The 23,149-nt window shown below is 36.9% G+C and overlaps 1 protein-coding gene and 1 long non-coding RNA gene across 2 annotated transcripts in view; one reads left to right on the forward strand and one right to left on the reverse strand.

The window, feature by feature from the left end:
* Positions 1-23,149, forward strand: part of LOC121087869 — a 242,339-nt gene that overhangs the window by 201,292 nt on the left and 17,898 nt on the right. The window contains exons 3-4 of the long non-coding RNA XR_005827775.1: positions 3,021-3,091; positions 18,319-18,407. This is a non-coding gene — a long non-coding RNA (uncharacterized LOC121087869). The remainder of the gene's footprint in view (positions 1-3,020; positions 3,092-18,318; positions 18,408-23,149) is intronic.
* The window catches only part of SHISA9 (shisa family member 9), a 190,375-nt gene that overhangs the window by 148,878 nt on the left and 18,348 nt on the right, over positions 1-23,149 (reverse strand). The window lies entirely within an intron of this gene.

Raw genomic sequence — 23,149 nt, forward strand, 5'->3', positions numbered from 1 at the left:
TTGAATATATTTCTGGCACCTTTAATCCTTGTAGAACATTGTACAGACCATTTACATTTCCCAGTTTGTTATTGAAACCACCATTGAAAACAGTAGGTTTTTGTTATGAAGAATTCTGTTCATCTAACAGACACCTATACATTCCAGAAAGCAGATTCTTCTGTGTGTTTTCATAGGGGATGTAGAAGGTAGATTGTAGAACAGGATGGCTGACAACACCAAAGCAGCATCTTATCTCCTGTACTACTTCTTCTCCAGAGTTCCTTTTACAGCACATTTTTTTACCCAATATACCTTCATTCTGTAGGTCCCCTCGTAAGTTTTAAGAATCTCTTGCCCCAATGTGGCCACTTTGCAAATGGCAGTAACTCGTTTTGGCTCTGTTGTTAGATGCTAAGTATATGTAGGGTTTTATCCTTGTTCCTGATGGAAAAAATTATGAATTATGCACCTATGGTGTATGAGCAATCTTTGTCACGTTTTTTTTCCTACACTGCGTTAATCACAGCTTAAACTCTGTTATGTCAACAGAGTTCTTCTAGTGAAAACTGAATACTGCAGGGAGGCAGGCTTGCAGTTTTTCACCAGGCTGCAGTAAGAGTCCATTTTTATCCTGAGTTCATGTGTGTAACTATTTCTTTAAAAACAAAGATTATGCTGTTTGCATATTTGAAGAACACATGAAGGATCACTTAGAGATCAATACAGCACTGTAGTGAACTAGGTAAGCCACACTTTGTATTTCTGATATATGAGATAGAGATAATAATTTGAAAAATAACTTCTTGGCAATTTCTCAGATCAATAGCACTTCAGTAAAAGTCGCCAGATGTTGAAAGTAGAAAAAGCAGTAATGTCATTACACTTAAACTACAATATTATATTTGGTTATGTTGCTTTACATTTGTTTCAAATAATGAGTGATATGCAAATATGCAAAGCTTTCTAGCAGAATGTACAGCATAATTCTAGAAAAGAAAGTCCTGTTATGACAACAACCTGACTTTTCAGTAGGTATGAAAGGTATGCTTATACTGCCAGATACATCTGAATTGTCATTCTTAAAATGCTGGGAGACTTGAGGGTTCCACCATTGTAACTCTATTTATATATTAATATCCATTTGGAGATTCACAACTTCTTTACCAGTGAGTTTGCCTGGAGATGCTGACAAATATTATCTGAGAAGAAAAAGTTACTTATCATAGCATCCTAGAATCTCGGATCTCTGGAAGTTAAGTGGGAAGTCAAGTCTACAGTAAGTCTAACTCATGCTAAGAGGAATATAGTTGCATGCACACATCAGTAAATTGCAGTGTGAGTTCAGCATATCTTAACGACGTCAGACTTGCTAAGCAGTGTATCCACCTCTACTTTTCTCCTGAGATTTCCAAGACAGCTACCTGCATGCCTGAAGTACGATGCATCATTCATTACAGGGAGCCAGGGGTACAGGTGCCCCTCATTTGCGCACAACTTCATGCAGTGCCTTGCATGAGTTAGACTTCACTATAAAACTGTCAAAAACTCAAAAATCAAAAATATTGGGAGGGCTAATCAAGTTAAGTGTGTAGCAAATAAGTAAAAGGCATAAATTGTCTGAGGTTTTTTTTCCATTTTAAAGTTCAGAATGTAAGGCACTGCTTTGTCAAGCAATTCCCTTGTTTATCTTTGGCTTTATAATTTGTGACAGTAATAACCATCTCCATCTCATCTCACATGGCTGCGTATAAATCAAGAGCTCCCTGCAAGCACCAAGTTCCAGAGAAGTTCACATTCAGCTTTGACCCAAACCCTGGAGATAAAGCTCACCTCCACGGAGGATTATTTTTGGTCTGGGTTTACAGAACAACCACTCACATTGTACAAAATATTTGCAGCTAATGCCTAGGCAAAAAAAGACAACAAACTCCAGATTTCTGGAAGTCCAAATAACAGTACTAATGTAGTATCAGTTAGCAAGTTAAACTACAATTATCTTGAAAGGCCTATTAGAAATGCTGAATGCCAGCAAACGTGCAGGACAGAAACAGCAAGATCTGTCCTGTGGTCTGTAAGGTATTGGAAGCTCTTGGAAATATGCTAGAGTTTCGGACAAATGGAGTTTCAGATTTCCAGCTGCTTAGAATTATTTAGACAAAAAGTGATCTTTGTTATCTTTGCCTTCCATTCCAGAATTATGGGATGACACTGAATATTCAACGTATTGGAATCAGAAAATTGGATGATTTGGTTTATGAAATAAAATTCATGGTCAGCTGGCATATAATTGATCAATTATTTTATTTTAAACTATTTGAATTTGAAAATGCAAACTCCTGAAAATGGGCTTTAAGCAATCTTTTTTAATGGAATAGCAGATTTTAAATTCTGAATTTTTCCCTAATACTTTTATTATTGTGTGCTTTCTGAACTGTGTCTAATTTTCATAACTTGCACCATTTTCCTCATGGAAGCAATAACTAGAAAATAATGCACACCTGTTCATATAAATATTCATGTGAATATTTAGACAAGTTTGTGTCCATGTTCTTTTCTCCCAGTTTTTGCCTTCTGCAAATATTCTAGTGAATAAGATCAACATTAGGAATGTTGATGAAAAGAATTTTCAAGAGGATTAGTACTTTTTTTGTATTGTGCTGTAATTGTTTTTTATAGATATTGTAATAATTTGATCTAAGAGCAGTGGCAAATTATATGACAAAGGTACAAGAATAGCAACACAAGTTTCATGTTTCTGAGTCCAATTAGACAATTCTTGTGGTTATTTGTTGACTATTGTCTTTGGTAGCACATGAAATGAAATAAGGCAAGAGCAACTATACATAAGAAGACTTTATGTGTAAAGTTGAATTCCCAGAGCAAATGCTCAGTTATCAGTAGCCATTCTGAACACACCACTATGCCTGGCCTCAGGTCCCCCTACAAGTGAAAAATGGATAAAGCTGGTTTGGGAGTCTGGTGTAATGTCTCTTTGTTGTTGTTTTTTGTTTGTTTTGTTTTTTGTTTTTTTTTTCTAGACAAGGCCAATATAGCTTCGCAATGAACCTGGCATCGCTAAGGAATTGGGTTTTCCTGACTTGACCAGCAGGTGAGTTCTGTGTTAGCACTGACCTCATGGTATTCATTCTGAATGCCACAAAGAGTTGCATTATACAGCTCAATTATGATATATTCAGTACCACTTTACGTCTCTTCCCTCCTTATTTTGGACTGAGTTTGGTTGGCGGGTGGTTCTGGTTTTTAAATGGAAAATGGCTGTATGATTTTTCTGTCTTTCACCATATCTAAAACTATTGGGTCCCACAGTACACTTTACTATTGGAGTAAGCAGTTTAGTGGGGCTGCAGCATAGGCTCTGCAGGCTTGGTGGCAGCTGGCCCAAATTAGAGAAACCCCACTGTACCCTGACCTACGCTGCAGAGACCAATACACAGCCTCCCTTGTCTAGAAACGTCTAAAAAGCCGACAGTCACCTTTCCTCTGCTGTTCTTAATCATAAATGGTGAAGATTTGGGCCAAATTCTTTCACAAATTCCTTTTCCACTAGTGCCATGCCAGGTCATTTCACTTCAGATTAAGTGGTGTAGACTTTAATATTTTACTACAGAAGAGTTTGCAGAGTATAAACATTGATGCATTCATTAATAGAAATCATAATACAATGCAAATACAATTAGTTAAAAACCAATTTATTTTTAACGACATAGCAGTTATCAAAGCTCAATTACTCTCATTAGAATTTTATTCAGTAAGGCACATTTTATTCAGTAAGTGTTCACTCAGCACTTTACAGGATGAGTCCCAAAGGCTAACAGTGATTTAGGGTTTTTTAAAAGTGAGTTTCTTATTCATAGATCCTCAGAAAAGAAATGAGATGCTATTTATCTGCCTTTTAATAAAGTACCTCAATAATTTTTGCAAAATACCTCCATTATAGCAGTCTGTGAAATTAACTGACTCATGGTTATCTCATGTATTGGTAATATGCTGCTTCCATCCCTCTTCAGTCAGCAAGTTGTTTCTTGCTACAAACAAGTTTGCAGCTTTTTACCGTATTTGGAGCCACTGATGTAGTATTAAAGTACATAGAATAAATTACTTAGTAAGTTTTGTGTGAGATTTTTTTTTTCCTGAATGCAAGTGGAACAGTAACAACTCAATTTATTGTAATAAAATCTGTGATCAGCTTCACCTTGGTCCTTGTTAAAGTTATGGCTTTTAAGGGGATTAGCTCCATTTCTAAATACATGAAAGACAAGAAGGTGACTGAGAGCAAGCAGCAGGGATTTAGAAAGGGCAAATCATGCCTGATCAACCTCAGTGCTCTCTCTCAGATGAGGTTACCAGCCCTGTCGAGAAGGGGGAGGACAGTGCATGTTGCATAACTTAAAGCATTGTCCCAGTATGGCAAATTCATGAGATACGGCTGGGATAAATAGTCAGGGTGGGGGAAAAACTGGCTGGAGTGCTGGGATCAAAGTATTCTGACCAGTGGTGTTAAGTCCAGCTGGCAGCCAGTAGTTAGTGGTGTCCCTCAGGAATTAGCAGTGGGACCAATGTCATTTAGCGTCTTCAATAATGACCTGGAGAATGGGATGGAGTACACACTCAGCAAGTATGTGCATGACACTAAACTGGGGGGAACAGTGAATACACTGGAGGAAAGGGCTGCTCTTCAGAGAGACCAGAGAGACTGGACAGACGGGAGAAATGGGTTGAGCAGAAGTTCATGAAATTCAATAAGAGACAGTGTGAGGTCTTGCATCTGTGAAGGAATCTCATACAGCAATGCAAGCTGCAAAGATGCTGCTCTGCAGAAAAGTGGTTAAATATTGCAACAGGTTTCCCACCAAGGTTACAGAATGCCTGTCCTCTGAGGTGTTCAAGACTCGGTTGAACATTGACCTGAGAAACTTCATCTATTGAGACCTGTTTTGAGCATGTGGTTGAACTAGATGTCCTCTGAAGGTCCCTTCCACCCTAAATTTTGATTCTATGACTATATATTGCTTACTGTATAGTGGACCTTGTATGCATGAAGACTTTGAAGAACACAGCATTTTTAAAATTTAGGTAATTATTAACACACAGATCTATAGGTGTCTACTGCAATGTCATTTTATTTTTTTTTCTGTGAGTTAGCAAATTCTTCCCACTCTGAAAAAGAACTGCTTCACTGATTTCAGCCCCAGGGTAGTGGCACAAACATATTTTATAACTTCTCTAATGCCCACTAAAACGCTGACTAGTATGTTTGTGCAACTTCTAGGAGATAAAAAGACAGCATAACCTTAACCGTACGAGAAGTATGTGAAAGCTATAAAAAAAAAAAAAAAAAAAAAAGAAAAAAAAAAAGCTCTAAAAACCACAGTCCTTAAAAATGGGCTTCTCATTTTAAAGAATATGTGATATAATAATGTAGAGATCTTCCTTTGAAATAGTAAGTAATGAAATCCTGAAATCACTGACTTCATGACAAGGGCTGCTACTATGACCCTCCATGTGTTATTATGTACCACAATATAGAATTAAAGGTCATCTTGAAACAAGTGACCTGTAGCAAATTTTTCACTGTTTGTTTTGTTTTTTTTTTCTCTGGGAATATTGGATCCCCATTTGCAGTGGTTTTTAAAACTCACTTATGAATATTTTAAATTGATACTGAACAACCTTTCTAACGCTACCAACATGTACTTCCCTTCCATGTGATATATAAACATGATCTGTTTATATAGGTGTATCTTCAGTCCAACCTGGGAAAGTTGGGGTTTTTTCCTTACAGAAGAATAATGGATTTAAAGTTAATGACAACTGGCAGCCAAAAGTCCTGTGGGATAGTTCTGGCAGCCAGGGATTACTGAGTCATGGGGATGTTCTGGCCACTAGCCTGCTTTATCAGAAACGCCATCTCCAGCTGTAGGAGCACAGCGACACAAAAAAAAGGGAGAGAACCTAAAACTGTGCCCACAGAATCCACATATTCCAGGAAAAATAATAAAAGCATTCAAATCAGTGTACCATGAAAAAGGGAGCTGACTGATGGGATTACAAGCTCTGCATTACTAGAAACATAAAGTCAGTTACAAAAATTTTAGGAACTGAAGTCAAGGCTTCTAACTTTTTCCTATAAGCTATTAAAGAATTTATTTTACATAACACCTGTACAAAGTTGTTAAATAACAATCACTGGTCTCAGTCTTCTCAGCTAGCTAACGTGCCTGGATTGCTTATTTTACTGGTATTATAGGCATTTTCTGTAATGAGAAGAGTCAGTGGAAAATGTAGAATAGGAAAGCTGTCTTAAAATTTATTGGGTTTAGTAACAAGAACTTTAGGAACACTGCAAAAGATAGTCTTGTATTCACGCGACAGGCACATGATGCTAAGAGGACTTCCAGCTTGTCAGAAAGCAAACACAGAAGTGTAGTGGCAGTGCCTGGCTGGCTACAATGCCCGTTTTTCTTCCACAGAGTTTGTAGTAGTGAGCACGGTGAGACTGTCTCAGCATAACCTGTAAAACATGCTTTCTGCAGTCCTACAGTGGGGCAATTTTCTCATGGATAAGTCTGAGTCTTTAAGAGCTTTTCTATGTAAAGCTGATTCCTTTCTTTCTATCTAAAAAGGTTGGAGCAAAAGAATCTTGTGCTGGACAAAGCAAAAAACAGCATTTTTACAATCAGCGTTGAAAAATGGGGGAGACAGTTTTATACAGCAACACTAAAAGATAACAAAGAGCCTATTAGCAGCAAGAAGTGCCTTATTTTTAAATATATATGTAGTTCCAAAGTGCCCTTCCCTTGCTTCACTTTCCAGTTTGAAAAGTCTTTTCTAAAATGGCATGTTTTGACCATGGATTGGTAACTTCTCTGAAATCTAGTTAAGTTCATCTTTTGAAGGTTTAAGTAGGATTACGGTTGTATTAATTTATACATAAATACATATGTGTGTGTACGCACATCATTATAGTACAATATTTAGTGATTTAATATATTTTATATGACTAATACAAATAGTATCAAGTAACTACATATATGTAGAAAAAGAGTATAATATTCAAGAACTTTTCTTTTGAGACAAGCAGGTTAAATTCTTTCATACCAATACATAAAATGTTGAAGGAAAATGATACCTAACTACATTTCAAGGTCACTGAATGTATTCTTGTTTCCACTCTTATTGTCACTGCTGGTGGCAACAGATCTTAATTGCAGGCAGCTTTTCCAAAGCTGCAAATGCAGCATGTTTGTAATTTTGCTTTTGTCAAGCCACTGCATCTTGTAGCCTGACTATGTGCAGAACAAAGAAAACTTTCCGTTCTCCAGGTCTTGAATTAGTCTGAATCCTGGCATAAGTTATGAATGGCTTATCAAGCTTCCTCTAATCCATCAGAGAATTGCATTTAATGTTCTGCTATTAATCTGCTCAATTTATTAAAATCAATATCTTTATGAAATTTGCCATTAGAAAAGCTTTATTGGAAAGAAGATACTCTCTCACCAGTATGTTCCATGGTGATGATAGCAATGCTGTGAATGATGGTATAAACATAAATTCAAAAGTTACCAGCATTTATAAAAATGCCATTAGAAGGGCTTGCCTGACAGGAAAAAAAGAGAGGAAAGGAACCTATTGCTTTTATTTAGAAAACATCGTTCTGTAAAATGTTATAATGGAAAGGCTGAATGTCTGCTTTCCACAGTGCAGTCATTGAGATGCTGAGTTCCTTCCAGGGTTGCCTGATTGCCTGCATAGACTGAAAAAAAAGACAAAAATAATCAAAAAGACCATGTTTGCATCTTCTAAGATAAAAGGAAGCAAGGCAAACAGTTCTTTTACCCATGTGTGCTACAGTAAGGGGACCATTTACTTATTTTCAATGTGTTCTGCGAAAGCTTTTGATGATGGGCAAAGCATTGTCACACTGGAGCATACAGTCCTCATAGTCATTTCTCAGGCTTCCATTACCATTACTGGTATGCTGTTGGCCATAAATGAAAGGTCATTGGCCATGGAAGAAAAATCACTTTGTTTCCCATTTATTCTTTTTTGCCTTTTGGATTGACACTTCATTTCTATTGACCACTGTTTTGACAATTGTTAATGGGTTTCAGTTAGAAAAACAAGGTCATTTGGGGGTTTTATAACACAACCCTTCCCATACCAGCCTCACATTGCTCCTAGGAGACTCAAGAAAACCATGGCAGAGTAGACAGTTTATGCATATACTGGGAATTATTTATACTGACATCTTTTCAAGTCCATCTCAGAAAAGTTAGGGAGGAGGGGGAGCGGGAAAGAAAACCAGCACAAGCCTCACATTTCTCTTGTTTTTCCCTCATGTTGTCAAGGAAAGAAACTATTTCATCAAAGGCATAGAATTAAAAGTTATTTAAAATCCCTGTGAGGGCAAGAAAACTTGTTGCTTCATTTGGCTATGACCATCAGTCAAGTACTCCTTGTAAAATAGTGGTTCACGTTACTAAAACAATGGAGAGATTAAATTTTTATTAGGTGTATTAGGCTGACAAAACAGAAAAGATGAATATAAAATGAACTGATTAAACTAAAACCTTTGATTAGCTCTTCTAGGAAGAATTACTTGCCTAGTATATTATGTCTGTATACATACCTGAAGAACACAGGATTAACGCAATTACTTTATCACTATGTAGCTTCTGTTGGTATATTGAAATATGTGAATGGATTTGCTTTGTTTAATTCTGAGCTGTTGGGAAATTGGCAAGAAAGGAAATCAGAGGTCCTTAAAGGAATTAAGAGTCCTTAAGAAAATAGCCATTAATTTAGAGGTGCCCACTTCCTGGCTGAAATCTGATTAGCAGGCTTATTTCTCTCCTATTTCAAACTCAGAAGGACACTAAACTGTTGAAAACAAACCTTGTGTCTACAGAAGAAATGAGCTACCTGCAGCTAAAAGTGGAGAGATGCCGACAAAGAGCTTGTTCATCCCCCCAGGCTGTAGCCAGCTGCCCCAGTGTTTGTCCAGCCCCATTTTGTGCAGCCACACTGAGGACTATGTGAGGGGAACTGATCTAGCTTTAACTACATATACGGCAGGTTTTTGTTAAGTTATTTTAAAGTCATAACCAGCCCTTCAATCTGACTCAGAAGACAGCTGTGAAGCAGCAATGCTGTTGGAATTGGTGGGAAGGAGGAGAGTGATACTCTTCAATACAGGAAAAGAAAAATGGCTAGGAGTTGAAATGAGCATGCTCTGAGCAGTGCTATTGCTAAAAACGTTGTCTAGTGACATGACAGCCACAAAGAATAGGAGGATAAAACTTGCCTGAACCACAGGTTTCCTGGGATATACCTGAAGCACGTGGGTCACCAACGTCTTAAGAAAAATGAGCCAGGCACACAAACCATGCATAATTTTGATATTGTTACCACTCTTTCTCTTTTATATGTTAAAGGAGCTACTGCGGATGATTGTAATCACAGGGCTGCAGAGAGTGTGGTGTATGACAAATATGGCAGTCATGAGATAGCTGGAGGTAGGTGGGAAAACCTTGGGGTTTGCCTGTCCAAAAGCAGTAGGACTGCAAGATGCATGAGAAGAGAGTTTAGAGGAATCTGCCGGAGACGCATGGCACCGCTCACTGCATTCTCATGGCAGGACAATGGGAACAGGGTGACTGCAAAGCCTTGTGGTCCAGAGCAAAGATGTAGTGATGCAGCAGCAGAAGCAGGGCCTGGCAGCTGGAAGGCGTACGCACACAGACACAGGGCGGTATTAGGGCTGCTAGTCACCCCTGAACCATCACAACATGACACTCTCTTCTTATATAAGAAAATGATGTGCACAGCTAATGATTCTGTCTATCATGCCTTTAATAAAAGAGCAATAACAAAACCTGTGGGTGTACTATAAATGGAAGACATACTACCCCCTCATAGTCCTCAACAAAGTCTACACAAAAAGCAAAGTTCTGCTTGGCTTAGCTGGAGGAGAAGCACTAGTGCCTCAGAATGTGAGTTAGATGGCATTCTTAAAACCAACCTAAACATGTTCTTTTTACTCCAGAAGTCTTGTTTTCTACTTCCAGCTCAACTTCTCTCCTAATTTGACCTACTTCATACTGAATAGTTTTTTGGTGTGGGCATCACTGGCACCTACTGAACAGGTACCTGCATACTCCCATGTTAATCAGCAACAGTTCCCCTATGATCTGTTGGCCAAATTAAGTGCTTATTTATTTAAAAGCACTGGACAGAAATGTAAGAGCTTTGGGTGGAGACATTCAGCCTGTGGATTATGCTCACCATTGCCATATAATATGGGCTTGAACACACCAAAATATTTTTGGTTACATTGCCTCATAAAGTTAACTTACAACAATGTTCTGCTGAAGTGTTAGTAATCCATGGAGCTTTTTTTTTTTTTTTTTTAAAGCTGTGAAGTAGAGGATCTTTTAGCAAATCTTAAGAGTTTTATGTCTGAGGTTCATTTGATGATTATTTTTTTTAGATATGGACTTGTTATATGCTTTGTGAAGAGCCTCTTAATCATTTGAGAAGTATTTGTGCCTCTTCACTTTTACAATTCTTCCAATATTTCTTATTGAAAACACTGCCATGACCACTGCAGATAGAAACAATTAATTTTTAGTTTACAAAATTTTAGTAAACAATTAATTAATAGTAATTTCACTGATGTAGTAAACTATAGCCATAAAATTGTTCAGAAAATACCTTAAATTGCTTATTTGATGTTCCATGTAGGTAATTATCATGCTATTTAAAAGTGGTATAAAAAATGTTTTGGAAATATTTTTAAATCCACAATTTGCATTCATGCATTCATGAAATGCAATTATTCCCTTCTTTTACCTCATTTCTTTATACAATACATTATATTTTAGGTATATGTTGGAATAATAGGTGATTTGTTGTATTTATTAGTGTTTACAAAATCAGGATTGGTATAGGGCAAATGCTAAGATTTTGAGACTCGAGACACACACTTTCTAATTGTGTCTGAAACAGCCAGCATAGCTGTTGCTGTGTATGTTGCTGACTTGTCTCGTTCCCTAATGAAGTTGTTTTTACAGATGTCAGAATTGTGGCCAGTAGGCTCTAGTATCTCTCCATAACTAGGACAGAAGTTTCTGATACGCGAGAGAAACAGAAAGTAATGAATACTGTTTTCCTAAAGTTCACCTTCAAAACAAAGAGCTAAAAGGATCAGGTACCATATGCTACCTTGAAGAGTGCTTATGCTTTACATTTCCAAACAGTACGTGATGTACAAGAAAACTACTATTCAGGCACTTCACAGGCACAGGATTAAACACAATTCATGTTAGGAAGCAAAATAATAACAATTAGTACATTTCCTAGATGGGAGCAACCCAGACGAGGAGGTCATTCCTCAAGGGAATGGGGAGAAGAGAAGAAAAAATTGTGGGTACGTGATACAAAGGTAACAAAAGTTATTTTGCACTGTGTGGCTGGTGTGTAATTTTGGATACTTGCCCAAAATTGGCATTGGCTGTAATCCACTTTTTTAAAGCTTGAAGCAGCGTTGTGGGATTGCAAAGTTATTTAATATTTAATTCAGACAGCAGGAGAGAAGACTAAAGGCAAGAGAGACTGTAAATAAAAAATAAATTACACCTATCAATATAATTTCAGAAATTCCACATACAGCTTTTTCTGTGAATTCACTGCACATTCATCCTATGCCCTGAAAAAGTCAAAAAGCCATTTCACCAGATATTTAGAAAGTACTTGGAGTGTATGGTGGTTTTACATGATATATTACACTGACTAGAGTATATGCTTTAAAGGAAAGAAAAATACAAGAGTCTGAGATTAGAAAATGTATTTTTAGTTTTGTCTAATATTGAGGACTTGGGTAATTTTGTATTTTTTCATTGTAGTTGTGTGGAATGGAAGAGGGAAGGATTAGCATTGTCCTTTGAGGAGGCTCTTTGATTATTTTTGCATAGAAAGGACTATTGCTTGTGCTACTCGTTTTCCCAAAGTGTTAGAAAAAATGGAAAACAGAAAATGGAAATAGTAATCTTCTATGTCTTTTTCTTACTATGAGAGCAGGATCTTAGGAAACTGTAAAATAGTCATATAATTACATTTCAGAAACACCTGACCATGCCAGGGCCCACAAACTAAAGTACTTCAACAAACAGTTTAAACATAAAACCAAAACCTGTTATTTAAATGTTCAGTGAAGTTCCAAAGTAGTCCACCAAGTGTCCTAACCAAACAACAAGGCTCTTGTTCATTGGTAATGTGAAAGGAAGTTTCTGACACTTGCATAAGACTTAGTGTATGTGATAATATTTAGTCATGTTGGATAATAACCTTTTCCACAAGTAACATTCAGCAGTATGATACCAAAACCCTTACAAAATTTTATGTTATTAACAGAGAGTAGTTTATTTGGCAAAGCTGACAGGTGCTTATAGTAACTTGTATCTAGTTATTAGTCCCTATGCTGCGTGAAAGTAAACTTAATGACTTGCAAAAAATGAAAAGCAAGAAAAGCCAGTAGTCCTATTTATTCACTCCTTTCTAACGGTTTGTTTCTGTAGGAGTCTGCTTTACTTTGTTCATCTTCCATTAATCTTTATTTATCTTGGTAAATAAATGAACAGTATAGTCCCCCATATTTAAATGTCAGAGGCAAGGCAGATTTTAAATCACTTCCTGTAGCAAAAAAGGTCACACGGACTTTAAAGTTTGACATAATTGAGAGTATCTGACAGAACTATTGAATAATTATTTTTTTCACACATGTATACTAATAGCTTGAAGCAACAGTGAACAATTGTCTGTATGGGTTTAGTGATTTTGTGATTGGCCTTCTGACAGAAGGCTATCCTAAGGGGCTTCCGTGTTTAAGACACATTTTTCAGTGACAAAGATAATTGATGTTACCACTAGGTATTTTCAGTATTTGCTCTGTATTTCATGGAGAAATGAATCTGAATTTCTCATCTAAAAAATGTTAGTTTTGTCATCTGTAATTTTTAAGTTAACTTGTAGCAGATTGTTCAACAAAGCAGGTGTAAGCAGTTATAAGTGTAGTTCTGGTTTTGGTTACTAGCACTTCTAATGCTATTTATTAATGCCATCATTTACCATAACAAAATAAACTGCACCCTGCTGAAATAAACCAATTTTTTTTTCTAAACAAAGGTCACCTTTCTATCTGTAAATATATTAAAATGCCCAGGAAAGATATCAGACTACAGTTCTCTGTACTGGTATCATCAGACACTAAACAGCAACACAACCTTCTCTCCTGTTCACAGTCTTCACTATATACCCCTGCAGGTATGAAAGGATACATTTAAAAGCTATAGCAATTACTTTGTAAAGTGAACTGTGCACAAGAAGGTTGGTGAAAGTAACTGTAAAAGCAGGAGAGGGATCCTATTGCAGAAGCAGAGGACTGACCAGGAACTGGCCTTTAGAAATCACTGCTGTTTGCATTCTGCCCTCCTCTCTGAAAACCCTTCACAATACCACATGAATTATGACAGTGATGTGGGCATAAAGTATATATTATATTAGTTCCCTTTATTTAGGAAGCTGGAAATTATCTGACTCAAGACAGCTGCCTTGACTGCTTGGACTTTAATAGATTCCCTGATCAAGTGGAAAGCTGCAAAGAAAATGAGAATCAGTAACCTGCAGTGGTGCAAGGAGATGTCAGTTGCATATAAGGGATGTGCACAGATAATGTTTTTACAGCACTGTCTGTCTCAGACTTGATCAAAAGCTGCTAATCTTAATACACCTCTTTTCCTTGACTTCAATGAGCTTTGGATTGGGCCCTTTGAGAGCAGATATAAGCTAAAAATATTGCAGTGCCAAGAATGTGTAAAGTCAGTAGAGAAATATGATCAAATTTATCATTATAACACTCAGCAGTTTGTAAACTCATTAACATTTGCAGAGAACATGCTGTTTTACCTGTGACCTATAAATTCTGGAAAGCTCAGGAGAATTGCCACTTTCAGAAAAGTTGGTGGCAAAGATATTTTGGGGGAAGTATGATGAAGCCAAGTGGCATAGTTTAATTGAAGTTGCTATTGTTATAAAAGCTTCATGGGATGCAAATGACAAGTCACTATGCATCTAAGCTATTACAGAGATTGCACAGAGTGGGATTAAAGTTTATGAAATCATACAGGAAAGTGGGATTCGGGTTAGCAAGATATTGCCCATGAATTAAAACATGTTTCATACAGTAGGGATCATTTATGACAATAAGAGGATGGATGATACTAATGCCCCCCATTCCAGTTATGCTAAATGTTGTTTCAAACCTGCATGAATTGAGGGCAAAAAGTATAAATTCTAGGTTAGTTCAGTAATATCAGCTGCACACAAGGATCACATACACATACTAGAAAGAATATTGAAGGACCAGAAAAAAGATATAACAGGCATGAAAAGATCTGCAGGCTGAATAGAGAATTGTGAATCTTCAGCTGTGGCGGAACGCATTGGAGACTCAGCAGCCATTGTCTCATGAGAAGGAACATACATACCGCCTGAAATCTTTTTATATGAAAAAAGCCTTTCCGTTAAGAAATTTTTTACAACTGTATGGTTTTGCCAATCTGTCAAGTGTTAAAAAAATATAAAATTAAAGATTGTTGCAAGCTTTTGTTGAGTCATAAATTTGTAGCACTGTGTATGTAGTATTTAGAGCTCGTTGTCATTAAGGACTGTCCATAACTAAAGGAAAAGCTGAAAAGAGTCTTTTGTATTTCCACAATTTACATCCTAATTCTGTATTTTCTTCAGTCACGATGTGTTTTACAGCAGTCTTAAAGCTATGCCAGCCATCCTGGCTCCTAGCAAGTTAAAGCGCTTCCTGGGGTTGCTGTTACAAGGACAACTTCAGTGATGCCTTGTTCTTCCTTGTAAAGGGGCTGCAACCCCTGGTGCTTGTTATGGTTCCTAAAAAGGACAGTGCATCTCTAGTTATTTAAGGGAACTTCTGGCCAGCTGCACCAGTTCCTGGCCCTTCTCACCGCAGGCCATGCAGCAGGGTGGGAAGGGGCCTGACAGTCTTTTCCATAGTTTGTGTATGGTATATTACAACAAAACTGTTTGTCCTGGCCAAGATCAAGCTAGAGTATTATGGATCAAAGTAAGACTGACAGTTGCTTGCTGGTTGTATATAGAGGAGCTGTGGAACCTACATATAACTGTGGTTTGCTGCAGAGGTTATATCAATGTGGTTTCTGAAGTACATTATTTATGCAAGCAAAATCCAAAACCAAGACACCCCAAATTAATACCAATAATTGTGCCATACCAAAATACCACGTATTCACTGCTTGTTTGTGTTATGCTGTGTATATGCTACATTTTCTATAGACAAACTACCAGTATTAAGGAATCATTTCAACATCTTTAAAAAAATTAATTAGAGCTGTGATCCATCCTGCATGTCATTTATTACAAGTCTATCATCCAGGAATCAAGAGTAACTATATATAAAACTCTACCACATTTATTTTACTCTCAAGAGACAGGGTATTTATCTGTTTATATCAGGTTGGCAAGTGCTGTTAGGAAAAGATCAAAGTTTAGGAATATCAGAATAGATCTCATAGAATAATTTGGCAAAAAGCATGGGAGTTGTTCAGTCATTCACAGATATTCAGGAAATTAACTGCTGTCCTGAATCGCAATGCCATATAAGCAATAGGAATTTACTTGTGAGCGTATCTTTATCTATAGAATGAAAAATAAAATAGCTTTGAAAATATAGCCCTCTGTCTCTTAATTCAGCCTTTGGTTTTGCTGCTGAAACTTCCAAATGTGCTGCTGGGGGAGGGGAGAAACAGGACTTTCTGGTGTAGACAATTGTCCAGTAGGAACTAGATGGAACTGCCAGCTTATTACACATGGACCATTGAACACCAAGCAAACACTACTCTCTCCCTCCTGCACATTTGCAGCGTCTGTGGATTTCCTCATATAGTTACTTATCCTATTAGCTTAAGAGAAAAGCTCTAATTGCATTCACATGAAAGCAAAATCTTCAGTATATGCTCTTTCCATTAGTATTCTCCTTTTTCCTACTATCAGTTAGGGTTTAACAGAACTCTCAGGATTATAGGTATATTTTACACTTCTGGTTTGTATTATTACATGGTACCAAAGAAAGTAAAGAAAAAATTAAACAAGCATTGATTATTTTTTTGAAAAAAATGCCACTAAAATATTACCCCTCAGTACAGAAGGACAGCAGCAGTCTGGCTTCACAGCTCACATTCTGGCTATAGGAGCTGCTGGGTAAAATTATAGGACTTGCATTATACAGGGGTGTCTGTATAAATCATATATCTACTAGAAGTCATTTCTTCTTTAAAAGCTATGAATCCACACAGTCCATGCAGCTAAGAGGTGGTCCGAGGCAGAGGCTGGCTAATGTGAGTCTATTGCTGTGGACTACATTTTGCTCATTTGCTTTTCCTTTTTTTTTTTCTCCCACAGTGAGGGAACTTCAATACCACTGTGATTGCTTTAGCCCGAAGCATGTTGTAACAACAGTGAGAGAGAAAAGAAAGCAGAGGCACTCCACCTTGCCAGATAGCCCAGTTAGTCTGTCACAGAATTAGTTCCCCAAGTAACGATTCCACTCAAAACTCAATCAATAAAGCTAACATGCTTCTCTTTAAAAGACCTTTATTTTTCTTCTGTAAGACCAAATGTGTTCATAAATTAAACATTTGCTAATAAACACTCTCACCTCTGTTTTTAGCAAGTCTGTCTCCTAAAGAGAACAGGTTACTGACACTGTAAAGAAACTGGCAAACTTGTTTCTTTCCAGATTATTTAATGTTCAAAGAATTAAAAATCTAGTGACAGATACTTTAGGCTGCAAACTTACAAATGGACCACTGTTATCCTCACTGTGGCTGTATTTAAACTGGGGATCCAGATGTGATGAGCTCCACATTCTATTTAACCACCATCCAGTCCCTTAAGGCTTTTTTTTTTTCACGACAGTATGTTTTTGTCAATGCCTACATCCACTTCAATAGAAGTTTTTTTCATATATACAGATTTTTGAACCATCATTGCTAACTAAGATAATTTCTGTAGTGAATTGCATAAAAATTAATAAATTAGCCTGGACAGCCATTTTTCATTTTTTAATATTTTAATACTCTTATTTGAAGCATTATAGATGTTAGAAAACCTAGGGTTCTCCCATTCTCCCCCCCACAATGAGCTCCTGATTAGTACCAACTCTTAATTTTTTCCAAGTGTTGATTTTAGTAACTGTGTTAACCTGCAGTTGCAGGAAAACTGCAAAGTGTTCTCTAGTCAGCTCCTGTGATCCTGGCAGACTGCCAGGATGGTTGTGACCTCTAGAAATCCTTAAGGTTTTGATCAGCATTTCCTTATCCCCAATACTCTGTTGTTTCTGTTTTAAATTACATCTCAATGTACTCAGGGTAGGTAATAATGTTAATGTAAGCAATACAACAGATTGTTACAAGCATCCTTGGATTATGAGATGGGAATATCTTGATTATGTAAACAATGATAGTGTTTATTGTATTATATTTCTGAAATTATTATAGTATTATACTGATACAAATTATACTGTCACATCTGAAGCCTAAAACAGTGTGTGAAATTCAAAGACAATGAAAGACAATACTTGACTTCCCAGCTTTTGTATCAGGATAATAATGCTATTGTATATTTCACCTTATTTTGCACTAATTTCTAAGATCGAAAGATACAAAAGTCTTGATTTTTCTGTGCCTGTAATCGTTACCATAATTATAAAGCATTGTAAATAATGGGTGAAAAGATCACACTGCTGCTGCTAAAATACATTAATTTGCTTTAAAATGTGCAATTAATTAGTTCAGGGAATCTTGAAATAGTAACTACAGATAATGTTAGAAAATGCATCTCTCAGAAGGCATTTTTTTGTTTATATATTTTTGTAAAGGTGTATTAATAACAAACAGGTTCTTCCCTTGCTAATAGTTAAAGGTGAGGCAAAAGCAAATTGAGGATTGCTGAGGAAATGTATGTTACTGTGTATACTGTGGCAACTTACACATACTTTGTACATAAGTGGCCTAAATTCAGAAATTTGAGGGAGAGAGAAATGTCATATTCCATCATAGGACATACATAGAGTTTCAGTACCCTGAAGTGATAAGAATGTTAAAGTATGTAAGAAGACAATGATTTGTTTAAAAAAAACCAAAAACATTTGTTACTTTAAGCCGAGTAGCACAACTTCAAGCTTTTAAAAATTCATAACATTTTTTTCAGCTAGAATTGGTGTTGAAATGGAGACAAACTTATGCTGTCTTTTCCCGTATCACCTTTATGGATCCTTATGCTGCAATGACATTTTAATGGTGAGTTGTTTTCTTCCATGCATTTGTGTTTTCATTGATTTTTTAATTAATGATGACCTTTAAACAAATACTTTTTTTCTATAAGTTACAGAGTGTGCCATAAATTTACATATTGGTGATTGCTTCCACAAACCGATGGCAGGTATTAGCTTTTTCATTTCATTCTCTTCTGGCAGTATTTTTCTAGAATACTTGCCTTGTCACTAACTGTGGCATATCTTCATTACAACTGTCAGGCACAGAAAAGCAGAATCACAAACACACGAAGGCAAGAAAAGCTTTGATGGGCAAGAAAGAGATCAAGTGAGAGAGAGATTGAGCTGAAGCAATGGTATCATCCACTAGATACTCCTCAGGATGCAAAGAATGAGACTTTGCCTGGCCTGCTTTTGAGTCACAGCTGGGTGAATCACTAAGTTATTACTATTATTGTAAAATTAATTTGGTTTTCAGGCTCTTTTTTTCTTACTCTCTTTCTGATATTATTTATTTGTGGCTTAAAAAGAAAAATATAATATGGTTATCATTCAAATATCTACCAAATGACTTAAATTGATACATTGTCAAATGGTCAGTCCAGGTAAATTTACCCGTGGGGGTAACATCTGTTCTGCAGACACAGCGCTCTGTTCCGAAAGTTCAGTGAGCTATGTAAGCAGCTCCAGGTATTACACACTACCTAGCTCTGAAATCTTGAATCCTTTTTTAAAAAAAGACTCTCTGGAGCATTTTAAATCGAACCCGTTCGCTCTGTGTGCTTTCTGACATCCTCCTTGTGAAGTGAGGCTCTTCATTGTCATCTTCCTTTAACAGCTTCTCTCATCCCATATGTTCAATACATTCACTTTGAGCAAGTTACCTTTTCATCTGGCGTTTCTTTATGCTGAGGCTATGCTGATCCTCATTCGTGAATTGTATCTGCCAGGCTTGCTGATACTGTATACGGTAGTTTGCCAAACCTACTTTGCTCTGACTGGTAGTGATAGCACTGGATACTATTTCAGACAGCTGTGGCAGCAGCAGTCTATGCTATCCAGTTGTAGGTATCTAACCATAAATATGATAATGTATTGATGGACCACAGCCAGCTCTGCACTGGCTTCTGCAACACCTTTCTGCAATACAAAGCACAAAGATAATCTGATGCTCAGAGGCACTCAGTTTGCATGCAGTCAGGCTGAAAAAAAACTCAGGTTTGTTTCCTATGGACATAGCTCCAGCTGTAAGGCCTCACCATTTTTTATACGGAAGGGTTGTCAGGAACTGTTTCAACACAAAAGGAAGCGTGTACCTGTTTTAGTCCTGTGTACAATGTAAAAAAGCCATGTTTTAATCAGAGGAAAGCTGGTGAGAATGTAGAGTTAGGAGCTGTCAACTGATATCAAACCCACAAGACAGAGCAAAAGCAAGTAGCTGCAAACCACTTGCAATTATCCCCCATAGGTCACAACTAGTGAAGTCTGTGGCTGCAAGTTACTATGAGAATATTTCAAAAGGATTCTTCAGATAAGAGTATTGATCATGACATACTGACTGCCAGGATGCAGTCATGCCTGTGATGTTGGACTATGACATGCATGTGCTCCGGTTTTAACTTACTGGGATGATAAATAAGATAAAATTATTCCTTTTCTGTTAATTTCTTCAAAGCTGAAAAGACTTGTCAGTAACTGTACGAGAAGAATATTCTTAAAGTTACTAACTTATGCTCACCAGCTTCCAGAGTGCACTGATCTCAGACTCTCTATAGGTTACAGGTGTATGGGGAAAGGAAAGCCACCACTACATAGATAGGTTTCACATGGGGAAATATGCACTTAGGACTTCTCCCTTTGTAATCTGCTAGTTAGCCTCAGATTGCTTAATACTAGTGACTTTCCATCCTTGAAGCTGTGCAATATCTTCTTTCCCAAGAGTGTTGCAAGCCATAAAGGAGGATTAAAGCTGCCTTTGAACTGCTTTAACTATTGTGTGGATTTTCCACTTGGAAGCTTCCAGCATACGCTTAATATCATGTAAAGTAGACATAAGAATAATTAGCAATTAATAAACCATCTACCAAGTTTTGAGCTTGTATTTTCCTCTATGATCTGATCTTCTGACACATCCCAGCTCCCTTCAGACTTTCCTACACAATTAATTTAGACAATACAGACCAGGCATCATCCTGCTAGATAACTTCTTTGATCCACAGGGAAGAGGATGTGCCATAAATTATTCTTCTTTTTTTGTTTTCCTGGTATTCCCATCCTTTGCTGGCTAGATTTCCCTATTTGATGATTACAGACTCTCAGAGCAGCATCTCAATACTTACTTAATTTATGGATCCAAATTTCGTGCTAACAATGACCTGTAGCATTGTATTGCATTCAGTAAATAATTCTAGATTTATTGTTCTTAAAAGAGAACAAGGCTAATGTAATATTTTTTTTCTAGCTACCTGTTACTCCCTCTAGTAACTTTTAACCCATTTGCCCTTTCTGGTGTTATTGAGATCTCAAGGATGAGATGTTTCTACAGCTGTTAGGAAAACAAATGACTGAATGGAGACAAAAGACAGAAGTACAAACCCTACAGCTGTTTGTTTGGTTTGTTCTGTTTGCTGATCAGTCAGTGTATGTATACCAGAATAGATAACTCTGAAAAAGCCAGAGATATTCTTTGTCCAGGCGAATCAAGAAACAATAGGAACCCGAGATACCATGTATGAGCTATTGAGATGCAGAGGGATTGGAGTGGAGATGGACAATCCTTCCTCTTCCTGATGAACAGATCGGAGAGATGGTAAAGACAAAAGGGGAGATCTAGTGTTATTCCAGTGGACAATTTCAGCAGAGTAAAGCACTAAGTTACAGAGACCAGATTTTCATGGACAACTTGTCTTCCTTTCTAAAAATGTTTGGGTGATTTTGATGCTTATGAAATCTGGAAATCTTTTCCTATGCATAGAGCAGATAGGTGATTCATGCTTTGCAGCCTAACTCCAGCTCTTTGTCTCTGGTTCCAGAGACATCTTCAACTATGTCTCTGTATTTGTAGAAATGGTGAGAACGGTGTCACCTAGGAAATAAGGTGTAGCTTGCAAATAAATATTTCAAAACAGATTTTCACAAGTAAATGTTAATGGCTCTAAAATGCTAGATTATGACAATGCAAGATCATTGATTATAACATATATCATTTGTATGCGCTTGAAAGGAATCCTGCAGCACTGGTGTTTTTTTCTCTTATTTGCTTACTCTGAGAGGAAAGAAGCCTAATCTATTTGCATATAGTTATTTCAACCTCTCTATAAGAGGTGTAGGATCACAGTCAGAAAAAGAATCAGTGAGTTAGGTAATTCTTAGATGGGCACATTAAATTATTAATATAATGAACAAGTCAAAGAAAGAGCTACTTTAATAATATGAATTGTATTTTATATACTTATACTCTGTTTTATACTTATATCTGCTAAGATTTGGACAACTTCAAGGAAGCATAAATAATTTTACTTCTAATAATCTTCAAGATTTAAAATTTTCTGGTAATTGTTACTGCTTTTGCTACAAACATTTTTACCCAGGCTTAGCCTCTGGCCTCTATATCATCACAATTGTATCTTTGCATGGTTAAGGAATAATGTACTGGGCTCCCAAGGTAAAATTTTAGTTTACTGACTTCAATGCAAGAACTTGCAGACACAAGATAAACTCCAGACACATACTAGAGAATAAAGAGATGGCTGTTCTAAGTTAATTTTGCTCATTACAACTCTTAAAAGAGATCTTTATTCTAGTTAAATATCTATGCAAAAACCTTCTGCAAATGTCTTATCCTACAGAGTACATGCTTTTTTTCCAATTTTCTGTGGTTTCTTGCAGATCTTTGCTGGGGCCAGTTGTTTCTGAGAGAAACTATCCCTTTTCACAGACCTCTTTTCTTAAGTGGAGGCCCTTAAGCAAGGAGGAAAAGCAGGAACCAAAGAAAATTGAAGTGTTAAAATGCTGGGAAAGAAGTAATCAATCATAAATGTAAATGATTTTGCTTTAAAAATCCTTATAGATGTTCATTTAACTAAGTAAAGCATTTAATCGCAATTTAACTACGGAGGTATAACTAGAAACTTGAAACTATTCTAATCGAAATGGTGGTCAGGTTTGGTTTTGACAAAGGGTGAGGAACACTTCCTCACAGTATCGCTGGCTTTTCAGAAATTAACTTTAAACTTTAAACAAGAATCTGGATTACTATGGGAGAAATGTAGTTCTCCAACCTTCCAGCTTTGGAAAAAATGAGAAATAGTTTAACCCATTATTACAAATGCAAAATATATTATTTAAACTAAAGTTAGTCATTCGATGAGGTAGAGCAAAGCTTTTAGGAAAAAAATGCATTCCTAATTCTTAGCCCAGCCCCCAGCAGGAATTGCTGAGAGCACATTGCACAGCAACTACTTCTGGTCCTCTGATGTATAAAAGAAAGAGCAAAAATATATAAGCTACCATCAGCTTCCTTAGTTTAACTCCTGGATAGGAACGATGCTGAAAGGACTACCTTTCCTTTTTGGAAGCTGTTTATAAAATACTGTCAGTAGGCCTCATTCTTTTTAACACAGGGATGCTCAAGAATTCATGTATTGATTCCCTTCCAAATGATGTAAGCATATTGTTTTACATAGGCCAGACCCACCCGGCCAGAGTAGCAGACCAGTTAGCCTGTTCTTGGCCAACTACTCCCTTGCAAACGTGCTGACTTGGATC

Source organism: Falco naumanni, chromosome 4, assembly GCF_017639655.2.
Source record: "Falco naumanni isolate bFalNau1 chromosome 4, bFalNau1.pat, whole genome shotgun sequence".
NCBI classification, from domain to species: Eukaryota; Metazoa; Chordata; class Aves; order Falconiformes; family Falconidae; genus Falco; species Falco naumanni.